The sequence below is a fragment of the Delphinapterus leucas genome, chromosome 4 (genome assembly GCF_059928025.1).
Source record: "Delphinapterus leucas isolate spDelLeu-1000000601 "Yukka" chromosome 4, BTC_Dleu_Yukka2, whole genome shotgun sequence".
Classification (NCBI taxonomy): domain Eukaryota; kingdom Metazoa; phylum Chordata; class Mammalia; order Artiodactyla; family Monodontidae; genus Delphinapterus; species Delphinapterus leucas.
Window position 1 is genome coordinate 37597220 of NC_143132.1, and position 24234 is coordinate 37621453.

At 38.0% G+C, this 24234-nt stretch overlaps 1 pseudogene; it reads right to left on the minus strand.

Annotated features, from left to right (window-relative positions):
- Positions 1 to 1761: 1761 nt before the first annotated feature.
- On the minus strand, positions 1762 to 3147 carry LOC111175751 (elongation factor 2 pseudogene; annotated as a pseudogene).
- Between the last annotated feature and the right edge of the window lie 21087 nt (positions 3148 to 24234).

Genomic DNA, 24234 nt, shown 5'->3' on the forward strand with positions numbered 1-24234 from the left:
CCAGGATATTTTAGGGTAATGGGTACTCTTACCATGGGAAATTAAGCAAAGTGATAGTTCTGATGGTTAAGGTGAAGCATACCTTTTTTTCTTCTATTTTATATTTTACAACTTCTCTAAGAGTAAAGGGATAACTTATTTAAATTTAGTGGGATCCCCAGAGATAAATGAAATTGAAGCTTCAGTTTTTATAAAAAGCAAGAAATATTTCCACTTGGTGCACCTGCAAATGCTAACATTAACTCAGAACCTATGTTGCAGATACATAAAATTTAATTGGTACTCCTTTATCTATTTGTTGTAGAAATTCTGTCAGTAAATTTTAGATTTCCAGCAAAGTTTGAACTTCCATTTTGGCACATTTGGCACACTGCAGTTTTTTGTTTGTTTCTTGGTGGTTACTGGATATATTTCGAGGGAGTCCTCTACATCCTGCTCATACTTACAAGTTCAGAGAGTCGCAAATCAGTCTCAGGGTTAGAGGCCTCTCCCATGGCAATAGTAGCTTTACTGGGATTAAGGATCCTCAACTGAAATCAGGTTTGAATATCCCCTCCCCTTAGCTGTGTCACTAGGGTACATGGGTGTTTCTCCCTATATCCTGGAGTATAAGGATATTTTTGCAATATAGGTAAAGGCATTTTTAAAAGTTGTAGCGAACCATCTGTTTTAGGAGTGTGGCCCTCAGCATGCTACATAGTGACTACTCTTCCTCCACATGGGAAACCACTGACTGGCTTGCACATTGCACAGGGTATCAGTCTCTCCCTTAAGCACTCTAAAGGGTGGGGGTGAGTGCCAGATCGAGACACACAATCATGGTCACAGGGTAAGAGTCATTGCTTTGAGCCTAGTGTCAATTATGGCTTATGTTAGAATCAAGACACATGATTCAATCTGAGAGGCACAGATAGTTCCCAGCCCAGACACATGAACTACAGTCATTTGAAGGAGGCCTCCAATTTCATATTACTAAATGCCAGTTATCAACACTTTCAACTTAGATCAGTTAAATCTATAAGAGAAACTTTGAGGGCTCAGTAAATGCCACACAAAGCAACACAGCTCAAAGCACAAACTAGCCAGCAGGCAACCCCTAAAAGTTCATGCTTGCCAGCAGGCAACAAAACCAGTCAACAAGCAAAAGCATTAAAAGAAAGACCTTCCTGTGCTGGTCATTGTCTGGCCAACCCCCTCCAGTGCCAATCATTTTGTTCACCCCACAGCGGTGGAACGGACCCTCCCCCTAAACTTTTGGTTAGGCTATTAAGACGTATTGTGCCACATTCAACTAGGAGGGGTTTTTGTTTATTTGTTTCACAGTCAGTACCATACCTTTATTCCAATGGCACTAACGCAGCTGGAGGTGCTTACAGTGACACTGCACAAGATTTCCTACCTTCTAGTTTCTGTCCAAAGAGAATGCCTACCTGCCTGTTCGTTCCCTCTTTCTGGGGGAAAATCCCCTATGGTCCATTTACACAATTAAACCTCTTACTGCGCCTATTTTTAAAATCTGCGGGGCACTTGAGTTTCCCTCTGAAGAAATGAAAGTCAAAGTATCGGGTGTCCCATCCCCTCCCTCAGCTCCACAAGCCAAATAAATACCTGCAGCGAGGGCACTTCTCTTGCCTCTGAAATCTTGAACGTCAAAAGAAATGGCATCAAGTGTTTCTGTTGCGTGATGGCCCAGAGTACGCTCCAGAAATCTGTCAGACGGAGCATCACTGTGTCTGGACCCTCTCAAGGTGTCGTGAGGAGAACGCGAAGGCTTATTGTTGTGGTAGATATCGCGGCTGGGAGCTCGTGCTGCGCGAGTCCCGCCTACAATTTGTCCAGCAAGTCGGCCTGGGCTGGGATGTCTTCCGTCAGGCCTTTGTGCTCGTCGGTCTCAGCCCCCACCTGGCTGGGGTTGCCGGGTTCTGTCAAAGGGATCTCTGAGCAGGATATGCCATCGGTCAAACACGCACTGCGGGAAAGCCCGGCTGTCGGCTTGACTGGGACTTTGCCTTGGCGGTGAAGCCAAAGGATTTTGTTTTCAGGCACGTAGGCCTGCACAACAAACATGGGGCTTCCGGCCACCTGGAAGTCCTCAAAGACGTGTCCCTGCTTCCAGTTCAGGAAAGGATAGATGCCACCGACCACGTGTTCTATACAGGCGTTCCCACAGGAAGACGAGCTCCAGGAGCTGGGGCTGGGCGGTCAGCAGGCCCCGCAGGCAGAGCGCGGCCGGGCAGTGGGGATGATCCGGCAGCCCCCGCGCTCAGTGAAGTCTGTGCGCAGCCTCATTATCGTGAACATCAGAGCGCATGTCACGCAGGTGTTTCTCCTCACACAGCGGCCTCCTGCTTGGTGGCTCCCTGGAAGCTGCGGCACGCTGTCCTTCATCTCGTTGAGGTACTGCACGCCCTTGGCAGTGTCGGTGAGGACTTGGGGGCAGGTGCCGTGGGGTTCAAAGCACCTCTTCTTGCGGGCCTCGGCCACATCCCGCTCGTACTCCTCCCACAGGTAGCGAGTTTGCTGCTTGAGCTCCTGGCAGGTGGAAACCTCATCCTGTTAAGTGCCCTTGGCCAGGACGTCAGGGAAGGGCCACACCGATATGTACAACCCATTGTGCTTGTTGGGGGACCTGGACAAGCAGAGCACGTTCAAGTCTTCGCTTAAGGTCTCACGGCACAAGAAAACTGGGTCGTATTTCTTGATGGGAATCAGACACAGCCCTCCTCCGCGTCCTTCAGGTGGATCTCCAGGTGCTGCTCATCAGCCCCCGCAAAGATGTGCTCACCTGATTCCTCTATGATGCACTGCACTGTAGCGTCGGCCTCTTGGCCCCCCCGCTTCAGACCCTCTACCAGCTTGGGCAGGTCAGCCAAGTACTTGGCCTCCAAGGTAATCCTGACAACTGGGGCTCACGCTGAACTTCATCACCTGCATGTTGTGGGCATATTCAGAAGTGGTGATGGTGCCCGTATTCACCGGAAACTGGTCGATGCCCAGTAGGCCCATAATGTTCCTCCAAGGCATGTCCTCGTTGCGTTCCACATAACGTCCCATCGTAAGGATTATTCTCTGGATCGGCTTCAGGTACAGGTTTTCCTTCCTCTGGGGCATGAAATTGGGGGCACGTATTGGGGTGATAATTTGCATTGTATACAAATGTCGTATCCTTATGTCGTACACCCAAAACTAATATAATGTTATATGTCAGTTATACCTTGATAAAAAATTATTTTTTTACAAAAAAATTAAGAAGGTATGAAAAGGTTTATTACTCATATAATGATACTTTCTTTAGAAAGCAGGGACATCTCCCAAGCAGGTCCAAAATTGTCAGCTTCAGCAAAAGAAGAGACTAGTTTGGCTTTTATTGTGATTCAGGGATAGTGTTGGAGTGAGCGTTCCTGTGAGTAGGCTAGGGTTTGCGGTTTGAATTTCTGGCTGTTGCCAAAGGAGGGAACACCTGGTCTTTCTCATCAACTTAGTGAGTTGTGTTGCAGGAAGGGGAAGAAGTGGTTGAAAACTGTCAGCAGTTAAACGCCAAAAATGAAGTCAGAGTGTTTCATTAAAATGCCACATGAGTTCTCTATTTCAGGGCTTTTGCAATGACTACTTTATCTTCCATGAGTTATCTTTCTACTGATAAAAATATAGCAAGATATTGATGATTTCTTCTGTTGTTCTATAATTGTGGCTTAAGCTGAGAATAAACTACCTTAAGTACTTCACACTTTGAATTCAGAGAGCCACCAGAAGTTGGAATTATTGAGAGGTGGAAGTTAGAGAATGCACATGTGTCAACCCTACTCATCCCCACCGATTACTATAGAATGCAGATTGCCAAATAAGAATGTGATTGGTGTCTGGGGAAGATTCTTTTTCATGGAAAGTGAGCCTTTGCCACTTTGAAGACATGGAAGTGAGGTCTATGAGTTTTGCTTCTAAAAATTGGTAAAGGCTTCAATAAGGGGAAACATTTTTCATTCTTTGTGCCTTTGCTTAGGAGGACTTACTGATACGGTCTTGTGCTAACAGAACAGAAGAAAGAAGAATAGGAAGGAGAGCAAAAGTGGGAGAGAGAGAATGAGGGAGAGAGGGTGTGAGAGAGAGTGTGTGTGTGTAGACTGTAAAACATGGAGCCAGGAACCTCTCTTCTAAGTGCATAGAGGAGCATTCTGCAGGGGTTCAGCAGACCTACAAGGACAGATACAATTGGAGGATATAGTCTTGTCATTACACCTGATAATTTGGGGAATAAAGGGACAAAAAAGGGACAAGGACATAGGCATTAGAGGAATGCAATACGAAGGTCATCAGCTGAAGGCCAGCTAAGAGATAAGGCCAAACCTACAAATGTAAAAATGCCTAGGGGAGCTGCACACAAATGAACACCTTATTATCATGGTGTTTGGAGCTCACAGACAAGGAATAGAATAGTTATATCCAAGCAAGGAAAAGACTGCAGTCCTGCCTATGGAAGTAAGGAAATATTGGACATTTTACCTTTTCCTTCTCATGACTTAACAAACAAGAGGAACTAGTACCTAAAGAAGTAGGAGAAGGAGGTATATAAAGGACAGACCATAATTTTCTCTTCTTAACTCCATTTTTCTATAGCCCATAGTAGGTCTAGTCTGTGCTGGATGTGGGAAAGGTAAGGGAGGAAAACTTACTGTTGAGTTTGAAACTGAGCATTAACTTGTAGCATTAACTCGAATCTGGTCTTTTAGTGAACTTTTAGCAGGAAATTTTACCATGGTACCACTTGAGGATAGTTATTAAAAAATAAAACTGAAAAATTTATGTCAGATACATTCACATAACTGGATCCTTCCAGGCTTAAGCTGTCAGCTAAGGTGTTACATCCCTGTAGAGACACCTTTTACTATCAAATTTGTGTTTTTGTAGCCTCAATTGTGAGAAAATACAGTAGACAAAGGGAATCTGAAGCTCACTGGCCTTCTCTGTCTTTCAAATGTGGGCACAAATGCTCAAACACATACAGAATTATCCAAATATACACTTATTATAGGATATATCACCTTCACCTATAGGGTGTTTATACAGCAAGAAAAGTAAGATTCTACAGACTGAACATTGAAAAACATCAATATTTGTTAAAGAATTGCTCACAGAGAAATGAGAGGAAGCAGAGTTAAAAAGTTGTAAGTGGACCAGAATAACATGGGGTTAAACTCGAAGAAGGAAGGGATGAGTGAAGGCAAAAAAAATTCCCCTAGGATAAATACTAAGATGTTCCACTGAGGGTAGTATTTTGGAGATCTAAGTGTCTTGGCAAAAAGTATTTCTACAACATGTAGAGAGAAGTAGTTTGAATAATGAATGAGAGTGGGGAAAAGTTGTTGAATACCAACCATGAAGCTGTATGGGAGCCCCTACATGTGGTAAAAAACAAACTGTTTCATAAATATCAACAGAAAATTTAAAAATAAAAAATAGTTTACTTACCTATTTTTAAAAATTATCTCAGCTGGGAAAATGTCACTAGAAAAAAATATGGATATCCATTGCATAATTTTCATAAAAGACAGTTCCTACCCTACCTGGTTTGCAATTTATGACATCATCTAATGATGCCAACTGTGCAAGCTATAGTGGAATGCTACCTGAGTCATACTCTAGGTTTGGGAACTGGCTAGCTGTACAGCCTTTGGAAGACATTTGTCTTCTCTGTATCTCAGTTTATGAATTTAGTCAATTTTGACTAAACCTCTAGGCTTTACATTTTTATTATACTCACATGTTCACAAATAATTCTCATTCCCACACAATGTAGAAGAACTAGGTCACCTGTGTTTATAATCCTACTCTCCCTCTTAAAATCTATATAAATTTGAGCAATTAACTTCTGCTATTAGTGTCTCAGTTTCCTCAATAAGTAAATTGGTATAATAATAGTAATCACTTTATAATGCTGTGATGAGGATAAGTGAAACATTATATGCAAAGACCTTCACAGAGTGCCTGGCACAAGGTAGTTGCTTAATAAACATTATTACATTATAATTGCATATAATTACAAAACAGTATACAGTATATCTAAACATATATACGTGTGAGTTCTTATATGTATGTGTGCATACACAGAGATAAGTATATCTCTAGTCCTCTTTAGTGTATGTGAATGTATATTTCTTTAAAAATATTTAACAACTTGGAACTTTGTAAAATCATTTTTCACAAAATCTGTATGTATAGATATGAAGCTCAAAAAGTAGAATTTCTAGCTCTCAAGGGTTCCCACAAGAGGGGTGAAAGATTCTTTTTATAACTGGAAGAATTCAAGTACTTTTAGACAAATATGTACCAGAGACTATAATCCCCTTTCCTTTCCTACCATTGCACAGACAGCATTATGAACTGGAAAATTGTTTGATCAGCCACAGATAAGGAATTACAAATCTGGAAGTTCAAGAGTCGCATAAAGCAGATGTAAGGTTAATTTGCATGGTTTAGTTGCCTCCCAGATTTTTTCTATACATTTCAATGGCTTGAAACTCTGAAAACCTGATAGCAAATAGAAAGGTTTCTGTAGGCTGCCTGATTTCTTGCTGACTCAGCTGTCTGAAGGCAAAGCCAATTACTATGGCTTGCATTTCCTTGTACAGAAACCAGAACATATTCATTGTTAAATAGAGCCATCAAATATTTAGGGAAGGGAGAAAAGTTTCGTGAATTGAGATGATAACAGTGAAAAACTACCTATGGATATTTTCCTCTTAAATGACAAGAAAACACTTTTCTAAGAGTAACTTGAAAATCTCAAGCATGAAATATGATTTGATTTAATATCAATTCAGTGGTCTTTTTAAATGTTGATTTTTTAGGTTGGCATATAAGAAAAAAAAAAAAAAGCCTCTGATATAAAGCTAAATTTTATCCTCAGACTAATAAAAGAACCAATATGGTCTCCTGAACAAAGAACTAGCTGAAGAATTGGGATTCTATTTTTGGCCTCACCAGTGACTTGCTCAGTGACCTTGGACATATCACTTAAATGGCTTTGTGCCTCAAGGTTCCCAGCTGTAATATAGAGATTATAATGCCAGCGCCTACTGCATGGGCCTGTAGAACTATTTCAGTTTAGTTTGTTTAAAATCCCAAAGGCTTTTGAAACTATCGGAAATAACTGTTAAATTTGAACAAGATTATATTTATTAATTTCTTTTCACTGTTTGATTTGGTGTTCTTGTAGTCTTTCATAATCCTTTTCCTACTAAAATAAATCACTGGGATAAAATTAATAGGTGGAGATTTTCATTGGATATTAAGGAACACTTCTAATAGAAAAGGAAAATTAAAAATACACTTCTGAGATCAACTGATATAATTTGTACTCCTTGGCATATTTAACTCATGATTCAAAAGAGAATTGGACTATGATCACGTAACTTAGAACTTTTCACTAAATCTGTGATTGGCAATTTTCTTCTTATTCCAGGCCTCCTCACAATTTCTCTCTGTAACTTCTTTCAATCAAGATTTTCTCATGTCTCTACAAGTGCACTGATAATCCATCTCCATCTCTCCAAATCCAGAAAACCCATTAAAGCCCCTCTTAAATGCTGTGTCCTTCTAGATTTGTTCCCTCTGCATAGCAATATTTGCCATCCAATAAGGAGTTCTGAGTAGTTGAAGGACTTAAGTAAAAGGGACATTTCCTTTTTGATCTCTGTGCCCTTTTGTAATTTTTATATTTTTGAACTATATACATTTATTATTTGTTCAAAATTAATTAAATATTATTTTGTCAAAGTTGTTCTTCTCAAATTCCAAACTAGAACTCCCTACTCCAATCACAGAAATACCTTGGTTTGCTCTTCTTTCACAACCCTTCTTAGAATTCTTCACCTTTGCATTATGTTACAAAATCTTAAAATCAAAGTACATTAAACAATTCTTACAAGTGAAATAGCCTCAAACCAAAAAAAGCCGAAAAAGCCTCTGTTTATGTGTTTAAAAAGAAACACATAAAACAAGGCTGTATACTGATCAGTTAATAAAATGTGATCAGAGATTTTCAAGAATCTAACCTATGTTTCAAACAGTGGTTCTCTATTCACTATTTCAGGGTTTGTGGTGTCTTTGTAGAATATAACTATCCACCATTGAAGAATCAACTGTATCTATTTTATTTGTATCCACACACTGCCTTCAACCATATTTTATAAATCTCCCTTTCAGTTCCACAGTAGCACATTTCTTGGGTATGTTTCTGACTTTCTGGTCATTTCAATTATAGACAAAAATTTGGCCAACTTTAAAGCTTCAGTTTCATATCCATTTTAATGCTCACCTCCTTATTTTCCCCCAAACTAACCAGATGGCTATCCCAAGAGTAGGAGTGAGGCTATAGCTCTTTTACTTTTACTTTTCTTGCTATTCTGGGGTCCCTTCTCCTGTGCTGAAATGGAAAAGGACATGTGGTTACTCATTTGGGAGTTGCTGTAGTTCTCTCTTCTTTATACCTGCTCTTCTTCCTAAGACTAACGGACAACTGATGTTCTCTCTGTGGCAGACCATTTCTCCCTTTTTAGAAATAGCTCCTAAGTCTGTTGACCTCTTTAGGCTTCAGCTTCTCTCTCTGAAAAATCCTTCCTTTTCCATGATTATCCTTGGACACATCTTAAAAGGGCAACAAAAAGCAAGGACCCCAGGTTTATTGTGTACACAAGAGTCTAAAACTCTCCATATTTTTTCCAAATACCATTACAGTATGTAATTTCACATGACCTAAACCTTCACCATTACTAGGAGATAGAGGATACATGAATTTACTATCTTAATTTGTGAAATAAACAACATATTCTAATAGATCTACAACCGAAGCTCCAGCCTCACCTTCAAGCTTATGAACATGAAGAATGAGGGAAGGGAGTTTTATTCATTTCCTAGGGCTGCTGTAGGAAATTACCACAAATTGGTTGGCTTAAAACAACAGATTTATTCTCTCACAATTCACATGGCCTAAAGTCCAAAATCAAGGTATCAACAAGATTGCTTTTGGGCTTCCCTGGTGGCGCAGTGATTGAGAGTCCGCCTGCCGATGCAGGGAACACGGGTTCATGACCCGGTCTGGGAAGATCCCACTTGCCGCAGAGCAGCTGGGCCCGTGAGCCATGGCCGCTGAGCCTGCGCGTCTGGAGCCTGTGCTCCACAATGGGAGAGGCCACAGCAGTGACAGGCCCGCGTACCGCAAAAAAAAAAAAAAAAACTGTACTGCATTTGAATGAATTAGAAACAACTCAGAAAAAAACAAAACAAAACAAAACAAAAAAAAACGATTGCTTTCTACTGGAGTCTCTGAGGGAGAATCTTTTCTATGCTTCTCTCCTAGCTTCTGGTGGTTGCCAGCCATTTCTGGCATAACTTGACTTGTAGATTTATCATCCCATTTGCTGCCTCTGTCCTCACACAGTGTTCTACCCTGTTAGTCTGTGTCCAAATCTCCCTCTTCTTATAAGGATGCCAGTTGTATAGGGTTTAGGGCCCATCTTAATCCAGTATGTTTTCATCTTAACTTGATTATATGTACAAAGACCTTTCTTAAAATAAGGCCACCTTCACCGGTTCTAATTGGATATGTATTTTGGGGGACACTATTCAGCTCAGTAGTGGAGGCTTAAGAGACACCATGAAGAAAGGAGGTGTGTAGAAACTAAGTCAAAGCAGAGACATAAATATTCCCATAAAGAGCAAGTCCAACATTAAGAACTAAATCAGTAAACAAAAAAGTCTAGAAATCGGTAATACACAACATGTGCTCCACGGATGAAACTTGGAAGTCAGTGAGGTTGGAGATGGAAACCCTGGAGAAACATTGCTCTGCAGAAGAAGGATGTTAATAGAGGAGGTAAGTTACCATTTGAAATGAGATAGGAAACAAAGGTGAAAGATATTTTGAAGAAACAAAAGAGAACAATAACTTTCTTTTTTTTAAAAAAAATTACATATCACTCTGCTGATGAAAGATGGTATTTTTAAACTAAGAATCTTACCATGAAATGCCTAGGAATAAAAACTGCAGATAAACTGTTACAAATTTAACAACAGAGTAGAAGATGAGAAAGCACTCCAATTATAGAAAGTTCATTGCTCCCACTAACACAACACTTATCTACTAATGAAGCTGATTTCAATACACTGATATAAGGGTATAATCTTAAAGTAGGAACCTGTCCATGAAATGTTTAAGAATGGGACATATCAGACCAACTCCATGCAAAATTGCTGTAAAATGAAAACAGATAAGGAGAATCAAAACATTTATGGTAGTGAACTTCTTCCTTCAAAGTATTCACAAAGTAGAATAAAATTACACCATTCGCAAATGAAACTACTTTAAATATACTCAAAAAACATACAGAAAAATGAAAGACTTAGAGATTTAAAATGCAATAACAAAAATGGAGAACAATAATAAAATAAGTGCAAAGATTGTTGACTTAGCTGAGATAAGAAATTGAAGAAAATGACAAAACAATCTCAATGTGAAGAATAAGTCATAATTTGTCCAAGAGAGTAGTGATGTGAATAGAAATGTATTAAGGCAGGACAACAACCTCATATTTCACTGGGTAGAATAATCAGAAGGATCATAACAGAAATAGCCACAAAATAAGTGCTGCTCTTTCTCACATAATAAATCTTAAAAGTAAGGCCTGAAAGGATCAAACACTTTCTAGGTAAATTAGGTAAATTAGGTAAATTAACTGGGTCTCAGAAAAAACTCAAGTACAGTTATAACAATGAAAAATATCTATCACTCCGTAAAGTAACATTTCAAATGACTACCAATCAATCAAAAGTTATTGGATATGTAAAGAGGCAAAAAAATACAACCCGTAATGAGAAGGTAAACCAATCAATTAAAACTGATCCAGGGACTTCCCTGGTGGTGCAGTGGTTAAGAATCCGCCTGCAGGGCTTCCCTGGTGGCGCAGTGGTTGAGAGTCCACCTGCCGAAGCAGGGGACATGGGTTCGTGCCCTGGTCTGGGAAGATCCCACATGCCACGGAGCGGCTAGGCCCGTGAGCCATGGCTGCTGAGCCTGCACGTCTGGAGCCTGTGCTCCACAATGAGAGAGGCCACAACAGTGAGAGGCCCATGTACCACAAAAAAAAAAAAAAAAAAAAAAAATCCACCTGCCAATGCAGGGGATATGGGTCAATCCCTGGTCCGGGAAGATCCCATGTGCCGTGGAGCAACTAAGCCCGTGCTCCACAACTACTGAGCCTGCGGTCTAGAGCCTGCGAGCCATAACTACTGAAGCCTGAGCACCTAGAGTCTGTGCTCCACAACAAGAGAAGCCACCGCAATGAGAAGCCTGTGCAATGCAACAAAGAGTAGCCCCCGCTTGCTGCAACTAGAGAAAGCTGGCATTCAGCAACAAAGACCCAAGGCAGCCAAAAATAAATAAATAAATAAATTTATTAAAAAGAAAAAAAACTGATGCAGAACTGATTAGAATGAGCAGGCAATGACTTTAAAATAGGTATTGCAACTGTATTTCACATGTTCAAATTAGAGATATTAAAGATATAAAAATGACACAAATTGAACTTATAGATGAAAAGAAATTACAATAGCAGAGGTGAAAATACACTGGATATAATTAATGGCAGATTAGATATTACAAAAGAAAATATTCATGAAATTGAAGAAAATTAAACAGAAACTTCAAACAAAATAAAATTGAAAAATGATTTAAAAGAATGAAAAAGTATAAATAAGTTGTATGACATCAGTTGACATACTATATGTATAATTTGAGTTTCTGGAAAAAAGATGAGAGATGAATAGGCAGAGAAAATATACTTGAAGAAATAATGGTTGAAAACATTCCAAATTTGATGAAAACTATAAAAACTCTACAGATACAAAAATTCCAGTTAACCCAAGCACAAGAAACATAAAAGTAACTACTCTAAATCTTATCATAATCAAATTGCTTAAAACCAGTGTTAAGCAAAAAATTTTAGAAGCAATCAGAAAAAAATTAAATGTTATGTACCATGGTACAGAGATACAATGACAGCAGATTTCTCATCTCAGATGCTGCCAGCAAAAAGACAGTCAAACAATACATTCAAAGTACTGAAAGAAAAGAATTACCAACTTAACATTTTATACACCTTTCAAAAATAAAGGCGAAATAAAGTCTTAAACATATTAAAAAAGCTCAAAAACGTTTGTCAACGTTGCAACACAAAATGTTATCAAAGTGCCTACAGAGACAATAAAAATGATAACAAATGGAAATATATATCTACAAAAATAAATGAGCATCACCAGAAAAAACTACATAGATAAATATATAAGATCTTTTGTTATTTAATTATTTGTTATTTAATTCTCCTTAAAAGATAATTGACTGGTTTAAAAGAGGATTCTGGGAAGATGGCCCATTAAGAGTCACCAAAAATCTGCATCCCCTTGTATAAAACAATTTTTGCATTTGTAGACTCAGTCTGATGTAACTGTTTTGGAACTCTGGGGTCTATTGTAGGGCAACTTCCAGAGGGAGTCTTCAAAGGTAAACTGTGGTTAACTTCAGTCAATTTCAGCTCTTACTTCAGTAGTGAATACTCATCCCTCCCCTTCCAGCTCATGTTGGGCAGTCCCACACATGTTCCTGAAACAGCTTGCATGCAGCTCACAGGAGCTTGAGTGGGCAATAAGGATCTTGTTCTACAGATATTAGGGATCTGTGTTCTCACTGATGATTGCTGCTTCTAATCATGGAGGTGCAGACAAGAGGCAGGCAACCATTGTTGCATACCCCCTGTCATTGTTCCAAGCTTCTCCGCCTTCAGCTGAAGTGACTTCCAGAGTATATAAGGGGCACATGTCTTTTTTTTCTCTCTTTTTCTGTTTTTTAATCATTTGGAAGCCAGACATTAAAGACTAGGACATTCAACTGCAACCATATATACAATGAAAATTAGAAAGTCACAACTCATGCCCAGAGGTAGGCTCAGAAATCACTTGATAATACTTTAAGTGTATACCTCATGCTGATCCTTGGAACAGAGACTGCCCATAATGATAAAAAACAATAACAACATAAAACAAACAAGCCTGGGAAAAGGGAGAGAGTCTAATTTCCAGAATTACCACATTAGTAGATTCAAATGGCTATTTTTCACCACCAACAACAAAAATTCACATGGCATACAAAGAAACAAAGAAGTATGATCTGTTCAAAGGAAAAGTAAACCAGCAGCAACTGTCTGGAAAACAGTTTATAAGACACTGATGAAAGAAATTAAAGATGATACAAATAGATGGATTGGAAGAATCAACATTGGATAGGATTGGATTGGATCAACATTGTGAAAATGACTCTACTACCCAAAGCAATCTATAGATTCAATACAATCCCTATCAAGCTACCACTGGCATTTTTCACAGAACTAGAACAAAAATTTTCGCAATTTGTATGGAAACACAAAAGACCCCGAATAGCCAAAGCAATCTTGAGAACGAAAAAAGGAGCTGGAGGAATCAGGCTCCCTGACTTCAGACTATACTACAAAGCTACATTAATCAAGACAGTATGGTACTGGCACAAAAACAGAAAGATAGATCAATTGAACAGGATAGAAAGCCCAAAGATAAACCCACGCACATATGGACACCTTATCTTTGATAAAGGTGGCAGGAATGTACAGTGGAGAAAGGACAGCCTCTTCAATAAGTGGTGCTGGGAAGACTGGACAGGTACATGTAAAAGTATGAGATTAGATCACTCTCTAACACCATACACAAAAATAAACTCAAAATGGATTAAAACCTAAATGTAAGGCCAGAAACTATCAAACTCTTAGAGGAAAACATAGGCAGAATACTCTATGACATAAATCACAGCAATATCCTTTCTGACCCACCTCCTAGTGTAATGGAAATAAAAACAAAAATAAACAAATGGGACCTAATGAAACTTCAAAGCTTTTGCACAGCAAAGGAAACCATAAACAAGACCAAAAGACAACCCTCAGAATGGGAGAAAATATTTGCAAATGAAGCAACTGACAAAGGATTAATCTCCAAAATTTACAAGCAGCTCATGCAGCTCAATAACAAAAAAACAAACAACCCAATCCAAAAATGGGCAGAAGACCTAAATAGACATTTCTCCAAAGAAGATATACAGACTGCCAACAAACACATGAAAGAATGCTCAACATCATTAATCATTAGAGAAATGCAAATCAAAACTACAATGAGATATCATCTCACACCAGTCAGAATGGCCATCATCAAAAAATCTAGAAACAATAAATGCTGGAGAGGGTGTGGAGAAAAGGGAACACTTTTGTACTGCTGGTGGGAATGTGAATTGGTTCAGCCACTATGGAGAACAGTATTCAGGTTCCTTAAAAAACTACAAATAGAACTACCATATGACCCAGCAATCCCACTACTGGGCATATACCCTGAGAAAACCAAAATCCAAAAAGAGTCATGTACCAAAATGTTCATTGCAGCTCTATTTACAATAGCTCGGAGATGGAAACAACCTAAGTGCCCGTCATCGGATGAATGGATAAAGAAGATGTGGCACATATATACAATGGAATATTACTCAGCCATAAAAAGAAACGAAATTGAGCTATTTGTAATGAGGTGGATAGACCTAGAGTCTGTCATACAGAGTGAAGTAAGTCAGAAAGAAAAAGACAGATACCGTATGCTAACACATATATATGGAATTTAAGGAAAAAAATGTCATGAAGGACCTAGGGGTAAGACAGGAATAAAGACGCAGACCTACTGGAGAACGGACTTGAGGATATGGGGAGGGGGAAGGGTGAGCTGTGACAGGGCGAGAGAGAGTCATGGACATATACACACTAACAAACGTAAGGTAGATAGCTAGTGGGAAGCAGCCGCATGGCACAGGGATATTGGCTCGGTGTTTTGTGACAGCCTGGAGGGGTGGGATAGGGAGGGTGGGAGGGAGGGAGATGCAAGAGGGAAGACATATGGGAACATATGTATATGTATAACTGATTCACTTTGTTATAAAGCAGAAACTAACACACCATTGTAAAGCAATTATACCCCAGTAAAGATGTTAAAAAAAAAAAAAAAAGAACTGATGCCTGCTTTTAGATAAAGCTTTTTTGTTTGTTTGTTTGTTTTGTTTTTTGTTGTTTGTTTATTTGTTTTTTTGGCAGTATGCAGGCCTCTCACTGTTGTGGTCTCTCCCGTTGTGGAGCACAGGCTCCGGACACGCAGGTTCAGCGGCCATGGCTCATGGGCCCAGCCGCTCCGTGGCACGTGGGATCTTCCTGGACCGGGGCACGAACCCGTGTCCCCTGCATCGGCAGGTGGACTCTCAACCACTGCGCCACCAGGGAAGCCCTAGATAAAGCTTTTAAACAACTGCCTTTAAACATGTTCAAAGAAGTAAAGGAATGTATGGAGTAAGTCAAAAAATAATGGATGTATGAACAAAATAGAAATATTAGTAAAGAGATAAAATGTCTAAAAAGAAACCAAAAAGAAATTCTAGAGCTGAAAAGTATAGTTACTGAAATGAAAAGTGTACTAGATGGATTCAAAGGCAGATTTGAGCAAGGAGAAAAAAGAATCAGTGAACTTGAAGAAAAGACAAAAAAAATGATCAAGTCTGAGGAATAGAAAGAAAACAGATTAAAGTAAAGTGAACAGAGCCATGAGACATTGTGAAGTGGACCAACATGGGAGTCCCAGAAAAAGGAGAGAGAGAAAAGGGAAGAGAGAACATTTGATGAAATAATGGCCAAAACTGCCAAAAATTTGATGAAAGACATGGATATAAACATCCAAAAACTCAACCCAAACCATGTATAATAGGATGAAACCAGTGACCACATCAAGACACATTGTAATCAAATTGCCAAAGGAAAGACACAAAGAGAGAATCTTGAAATTAGCAAGTGAAAAACAACTTGTCACATAACAAGGGATCCTTAATAATATTAGCAGTCGATTTCTCATCAGAAACTTTGGAGGCCAGAATAAAGTGAGCTGATATAGTCAAAGTTCTAAAGGAAAAAACTATATGTACCAACCAAGAATCCTATATCCAGCAAAACTGTACTTCAAAGTAAGAAATTAAGACATTCTCAGATAAACAAAATCTGAGGGAGTGTTATCACTACACCTGCTTTGCAAGAAGTGCTAAAGAAAGTCCTTTAGGTGTTTTTTGTTAGTTTGTTTGTTTTTGGCCACACTGTGTAGCATGTGGGATCCTAATTCCCTGACCAGAGATTGAACCCATGCCCCCTGCATTAGTTCCCTGACCAGGGGTCGAACCTGCACCCTCTACACTGGAAGCACGGAGTCTTAACCATTGGATTGCCAGAGAAGTCCTTGAAAGTCCTTTAGGTTTAAATGAAAGGATGGTAGACAGCAACTCAAAGATGTTTGAAGAAATAAAGATCTCAGTAAACATAAATATATTGCCAATTATAAAACCTAGTATTTTTGTAATGATGGTTGGTAACTCCACTTTTTGTTTTCTACGCATGATTTGAGAAACTAATACATTTTTACAAAAATACAACTATTAGTCTACAAGTTAGTATCTTTGTAACTTTGGTTTGTAACTCTCTTTTTTGTTTTCTACATAATTTAAAAGACTAATGCATTAAAAATATTAATGTATTAACTCTATATTGACTATAATATATAAAAATATCAAGCCACTATGTTTTAGATCTAAAACTAATAGAATATTGTAAGTCAACTATACTTCAATTAAAAAAAAAAAAACCTTAAAGGATAGGAATAGAGCTGTAAAAGAGTAGAGCTTTCATATGTTACTGAAGTTAAGCTGATATAAATTCAAATTAGAGAGTTATAATTTTAGAATGTTAAATATAATCCCCATAGTAACCACAAAGAAAACACTGATAGAATATACACAAAAGGAAATGAGAAAGTAATGCAAATGTTTCACTACAGATAATCAACTAAACACAACTGAAGATGGCAATTCAGGAAATGAGGGACAAAAAGGCTATAAGGCACATATAAACCAAATATCAAAATGACAGAATAGCTCCCTCCATATAACCAGCAAAAACCTACTGTATAGCACAAGGAACTATACTCAATATTTTGTAATAACCTATAAGGGAAAAGAATCTGAAAAAGAATATATATGTATATATGTGTATATATATATTTATGTATCTGAATCACTTTTCTGTACACCTTAAACTAACACAACATTGTAAATCAACTATACTTCAATTAAAATAAAATAAATGTAAATGGATTAAATAATCCAATCAAAGCACAGAGATTAACAGAATGGATTTTAAAAAACATGACTCAACTAAATGATCTCTACAGGAGACTCACTTTGGATCCAAAGATATAAATGGGTTGAAAGTGAAAGGATGGAAAAGATATTCCTTGCAAATAGTAACCAAAAGAGAATAGGGGTAGCTATACTAATATCAGACAAAATAGACTCTAAATGAAAAAAATGTAAATAAAGTCCAAGAAGGACATTATATATTTTAAAAGTTTCCATACAGCAAGAGACAACAATTATAAACATTTATGCACATAATAACAGACTAAGATATGTGAAGAAATCCTAGGCAGAAACCTTGGAGAAATGCAGTCTCCCATAATAGCTGGAGACTTTAATACTCTCATAATGACAAAAACAACCAGATAATAGATAAGAAAACTATTTAGATCTAACAGACATGTACAGAATACTCTACCTGACACCAACAGAATACACATTCTTCTCAACTGCACATGAGATATTTTCCAGGAAATTGGAACCCTTGTGCCCTGTTGGTCAGAATGCAAAATTGTACAACCACTCTGGAAAACAGTAGGTGTTTCCTCAAAAAATTAAAAATAGAATTATATGATTCAGCAATACCACTTCTGGGGATATACCTAAAATAAATTGAAAGTGGGGTCTCAAAATTATATTTGTACAGCCATGTCCATAGGAGTATAATTCACTGTAGCTAAAATGTGGAAGCAAAACAAGTGTGCACTTATAGATGAATGGATAAGCAAAATGTGGTATATGCTTACAATTGAATATTATTTAGCCTTAAAAAGAAAGGAAAATTTGACACATGGTGCATCATGGGTGAAGCTTGAAGACATTATGCTAAGTGAAATGGCACACAAAAAGACAAATTCTGTTATGAGGTAATTAAAGTGGTTGAAATCATAGGAATAGACAGAAAGTAGAGTTGTGATTGGTAAAGGCTAAGGGAAGGGATATGGGTTATTATTGTTTAGTATGTATAGAGTTTCATTTTTGAAGTGTGGAAGAGTTCTGAAGTTGCATGGTAGTGATGGTTGCACAACAATATGAATGTACTTAATACCACTGAACTGTGTACTTAAAAATGGTTAAGATGCTAAATTTATATGTATTTTACCACAATTTTAAAAATTGGAAAAAAAATATAATTTACTGTTTTAATAAAAATAATAACAGTGCAGTTTGGAGCTTATAACATGTGAGGAAATAACTGTATAATAACAATAACAAAATGGCCAGGAGGGGAGAAATGGAAGTATTCTGTTATAAGACTTTTATACTATAAATGAAGTGGTATAATATCACTTGAAGCTTTGAAAATGTAAGATATGTACTGTAAACCTGCAACCACTAAAATAACCAAACTAATATTTATAGCTAATCAGTCAACAAAGATAATATATGGAAGCATAAATAATATTCAATTAATATCAAGTAAGGCAGAAGGTAAAAAAGGGCAACAGAGTACACACGGAAAAAATAGAAACAAATAAATAGATTTAAACTTTATCGGGTTAAACATATACTGCCATATGATCCGACTAAAGTATTTGTCTAAGAGGGAAAAAAGCAAATACTTATGCAAAGACTTGTACACAAATTTTCATTGCACTTTATTCATAATATTCTAAACTAGAAACAACCAAAATATGGACAAACAAGTGAGTGGGTGAACAAATAGTATTATATTCTAACTATGGAGTACTACTTGGCTAAGGAAGACAGGAGGGAGGGAGGGAGGGAGGGAGGGGGAGAAGGGGAGGGAAAGAAGAATTATTAATACATGCAACAACATAGATACATGTCAAAGTAAGTATGCTGTAATGAAAGAAGCCACACAAAAAGGAGTACGAACTGTATGAACTAATGTATACAAACTATAGGATATTCAAATTAACCAATGATGACAGAAATAAGATCAGTTGTTACCTGGGAAAGGCAGGGTGTAGGCAAGTAGGAGAGTGTGATTACCAAGGGGGCACAAATAAACTCTTGCGTTATGGAGGGGGGTTCAATACCTTGATTGTGTTCATAATTACATAGGTGTATACATTGAAGAACTTATTAAATTGTACACTATAAATACGCAGACTTTAGTTAATTACATCTCACAAGATATAAAAATAGTATAAAAAATAATGTAAATGGAGACATTAAAATTCCATTTTAAATTATAAATATAGAGAACAAAAATTATCTTTTAAAATAAGACATCTTTTTTTATGCCTTCTCTAATTAGAATTTATATATGCAAAATGCTAGAGAAACTGAGTATCGATAAACATTATGTTAAAAAGTGAGATTTAGGGCTTCTCTGGTGGCTCAGTGGTTAAGAATCCGCCTGCCAGTGCAGGGTTCGAGCCCTAGTCTGGGAAGATCCCGCATGCCGCAGAGCAACTAAGCCCGTGTGCCACAGGTGCTAAGCCTGCGCTCTAGAGTCCATGCTCTGCAACAAGAGAAGCCACCTCAGTGAGAAGCCTGCACACCGCAACGAAGAGTAGCCCCCACTCACCACAACTAGACAAGGCCTGTGTGCAGCAACAAAGACCCAACACAGTCAAAAATAACTAAATAAAATAAATAAATTTATTTAAAAAAAAAAAGTGAGATTTAAAAAAAATTATCTGTACTCATTGTGTAGACAGCTTTTTGTTAGATAATTTGAAGGGTTATCATGGAAGCAACAAATACATGTTCACCAAAAGTGTACCACATATTGTAGGAAAAGATACATGCCATTATACACTACTACTAAGTCATGGAGAAACTATCAGAAATATCATCAACATGCCAAGTCAATCATATTTGTGGAACAAGTGACATTATTTGATTATTTTTGAAAATTAAGAATTCCTTGGGTATAAAATCCTTAGAGTAGAGCAGTGTTTCTCAATTATTTTCTTACTTGTGATCCCTTTTGAAAATGCAAATACCTTACACACCTGCAAATTTTCTGAACTTCAACTCCTGCTCCATTGAAATACACAAATATCTTAATCTTTAATTAATAACTCACCACAGGCCAAAATTTAATGCACTTCAGTTTTTATGGTTTGATTTATAGAAACAATATTCCACTTATTTTATAGTCAAATATATTTTATCAGTTGATATGCTATTAAAACTACCTCTCTCAGAATGCACAGTTTGGAAAAATAGTGAAAGTGTTTCCCAGCTGGGAATTACCCCATTGTCACATGTCCAAAAGTAATTGTAAGTAATAAATATATTTACTTCCACCATTATATCTTTGTTCATACCTGCATAAATCCCTACATTGCAGATTTCTATCTTAGTCTAAATCTTTAATCTTTGTACCTACATATAACAAAGTACACTGAAAATCTGAGACAATAGACTAGCTTAAAATGGATGAATAGATATTTTAGTCTATATGAAATTTAATCTATATGAAATTTAAATTGAGGCAATATGTAGGTCATATTCATGTGTGCATGAGGGGGTGTGGGTAAAGAAAATGTGAATTATTGCCTCAAACTCTTAACTAACTCTATATATACTTGGATTTTTCATTTTAAGTGTTAATTGTTTAAACATGTTAAGTTTATTTTTATCTGAGAAATTGAACAATCACAGAGGCACTAAGACGGTGGTGATCCCATTCTAAGTAGAGTGTGGATATAAAATCTTTTCCTTCTGCTGCCAGTATGTAGAGCTTATTTCCATGCCCTGTTACTCACTAATGCTATTATAGTTAATTTGGAATCTAGCTAGTGACAATTGCACTACATGAAATGTTCCGTCCTAATTATGATATTAGAAGATGATATGTTGTGAAAACTATTAGCTTGATTAGTCAAAATTTATAAAATGTGGATTCTTGTTGCATGAGCCACATATTTTTGAAAAAATACAGTGTTTTTAGCATTGGATTAAAAGCTTGGATATTGGGCTTCCCTGGTGGTACAGTGGTTGGGAGTCCGCCTGCCAATGTAGGGGACACGGGTTCGTGCCCCGGTCCGGGGGTATCCCACGTGCCGCGGAGCGGCTGGGCCCGTGGGCCATGGCCGCTGGGCCTGCGCACCCGGAGCCTGTGCTCCGCGGCAGGAGAGGCTGCAGCAGTGAGAGGCCCGCGTACCGAAAAAAAAAAAGTTTGGATATTATTTTCTACCCCAAACAGATCAAGTAATAACTGTAGTATATGAATTACCTTCTTGGATATTCCACCTCTGATATCTTATTTTGCCCTAGGACAGGAAAAATACTTTTTTATACATTTGAAGTTAGTTTTAAAATAGTCCCTCCTTTTATCCAATTGAAAGCAAACTTTTTTTTTTTTCTGATTTCAAACTTGTATTTTGACTTTGTTCTAGAGAGACATTATTCAGGCCTTCAGCAAAGCACTGGCTACTATTAGACTTAGAAATTACCCCACCAAGTGGGCAAAACATGATAAGCTCTTTATTCTTCTAGAATGATTTTCAAGCATTAGAAACAAATTGCAGTGCAGAATGGTCTTTTGGTCATCATTAGTTTTCTGATATTTGTGGATACTTTTCCCCTCTATTGGTTGCTTCATTTAGAGCTCTCCATGGATTTTGCTTTATTCACATTACTATACTCTCCCATGTATACACAGTACCATGATAATTAACAAACACGTTAGAAAATATAGGTATTTGAAAAAAAACACATCTTTCTAGCTACTAAAAATCTGACACTACATGTGATTATCAAGTTTATAATCGATATGCATTTGACAAATAGAACTGACTTTTAAAAAAATTTTCTACCATCTCTGATCATAACACACACTAGTTGTGTTATCTGAACAATCCTCCTGAAGAAAGGATTTAAGTGCAAGTGGTTTATTTGGGAAGTTATTTCAGGAAGCATTAGTGGGGGGAAGAGGCAGTGAGACAGGAAAGGGAAGGAAGTGAATAGAGGGTACAGATATGAGCAGGTCACTGCTGTGGGCAACTGGAAGTCAATTCCAATATGATTTCTAGGAGACAGTGCATAATAGAGATCAGCAGACTACAGCCCTTGAGTCAAACCTGGCATACCACCTGTTTTTATACTCCCTGCAGTCAGGGGCACAACTCCAGCAGTCTAGCACTGTAAGCCATGGAGGTCAAGTCTAGATGTTCCCTTTTTCCCATATTTCTCCTGTACTCCTAGCACCTGCCTCCTCAGCCAGTAGCTGCACCTTATCACGGCACAGGATCTGTGCCAGTTGCCACCTTCACACTGGGCACTCCTCTGTTGGCAACTTTTGGGCACCAAGCATTGGAGTCTTAGTCTGTGTGTCAGAGACTCAAAAAAGTCATCTCATTTCTGTCCAGCTTCCCAAATTGAGTTTTTAAAACTCCATCAGGTGAGAAGGGATTATTCCTAAGAATTCTTGGGGTAGAGAATAAAACTAAAAAGGGTGTAGCCAACACTTCCCGCTACCATGCACCCCTCTTGAGCCAGGTGTTCTTCCTCTGGAGAATTTCTCCAACTGAGCCAAAGTAGGCTCACCATCTGGGTTGGATGGCCCATACCAGGAAAATAAGGGAAGGCAGTTTTCTTTTGTTGTATAGGTACCTACATAATATCCCCAATTTTGCCTCTTGGCAGACAGTACTTACAATATTTATTATCTGACTTATGGAAAGCTGAATAATGCCCCCTTCAGAGACGTCCATGTCCTAATCCCCAGACACTGTGGATATGTTACCTTACCTAGCAAAAGGGACCGTACAATGTGATTAATTTAGGGATCTTGAGATGTGGAGATTATCCTCATTATCCTGTGTGTTCAATGTAATCACAAGGGTTCTTAATGAGAGGGATGCAGGAAAGTCAGACAGAAGAAGGTGATGTGACCACAGAAATAGTCAGTGAAGCAGATATAGCAATACTACGCTGCTGGTTTTGAAGATAAATGGACCACAAGTCAGGGAAAACACATAGCCTCTGAAGCTGGCAAAGGCAAAGAAACAGATTCTCCTCTAGAGCCTCCAAAAAGAACCAGCCCTACTGACATCTTGACTTTAGCCTGGTGAGACTGATGTTGGACTTCTGACCTCCAGAACTGTAAGATAATGAAAGTGTGTTGTTTTAAGCCACTTAAGTTTGTGGTAATTTGCTATGGCAGCAATAAGAAACTAACATAAGACCCTTTAAAGAAAAAGTTTTCTGACACCTGGTGTAAAATAACGCTTTTCAAAATTTAGCAAATGTAAGGACTACTTGAAGATCTAGTTAAAGCAGATTCTGAAGGTTGTTCCCCAGAGATTCTGACTCATTAAGTCTTGGATGGGCCCCTGGAATTTCTAACCAGCCCTCAGCTAATACTGATGCTGCCAGTGTGCAAACCTGGCAGAGAATGTATGTACATATATTTTGTCCCAACCATGAGGTAAGGAAGTTGCTGTTATTCTCCTGGTCTGTCAATGGATGAGTGATGCTCCCTGGGCATTCACTTGCCCAGCATTTCTAGCCTGCTGTCAAACTAAATGCTTGTTAGAAAGTCATCAGTTGGATATTTGCAGGTGCATGTAGTAACAAGACTTCTGAATGCCTGGAATGGTGAGTGCCAAGGTGATATGGAATGGGACGCCTGTAACATCTGCCATTCACCTTAGAACTGTCTTTTATCACTTGCTACATTACACATATATGGTATAGAATGGGAGATTTTTCCTTATCTGAAGCATGCTGTTTTATCAAATAATTTTTTTTAATCCATACATTTTGGGATGACAGAAAGTCTATAGTCCTATTTCATAAAGCTTTTATTAACTGGACCTCATACCACTGGGGGTATAGCTTTTCTGATATAGTTCTGTGTTTTAATACTTCTCCTACTAGATGACTAGAAAGGCCAATTTTTTTGTGTGTTTTATAAAATACTTTTTATGGGCTTCCCTGGTGGCAAACTGGTTAAGAATTCTCCTGCCATTGCAAGG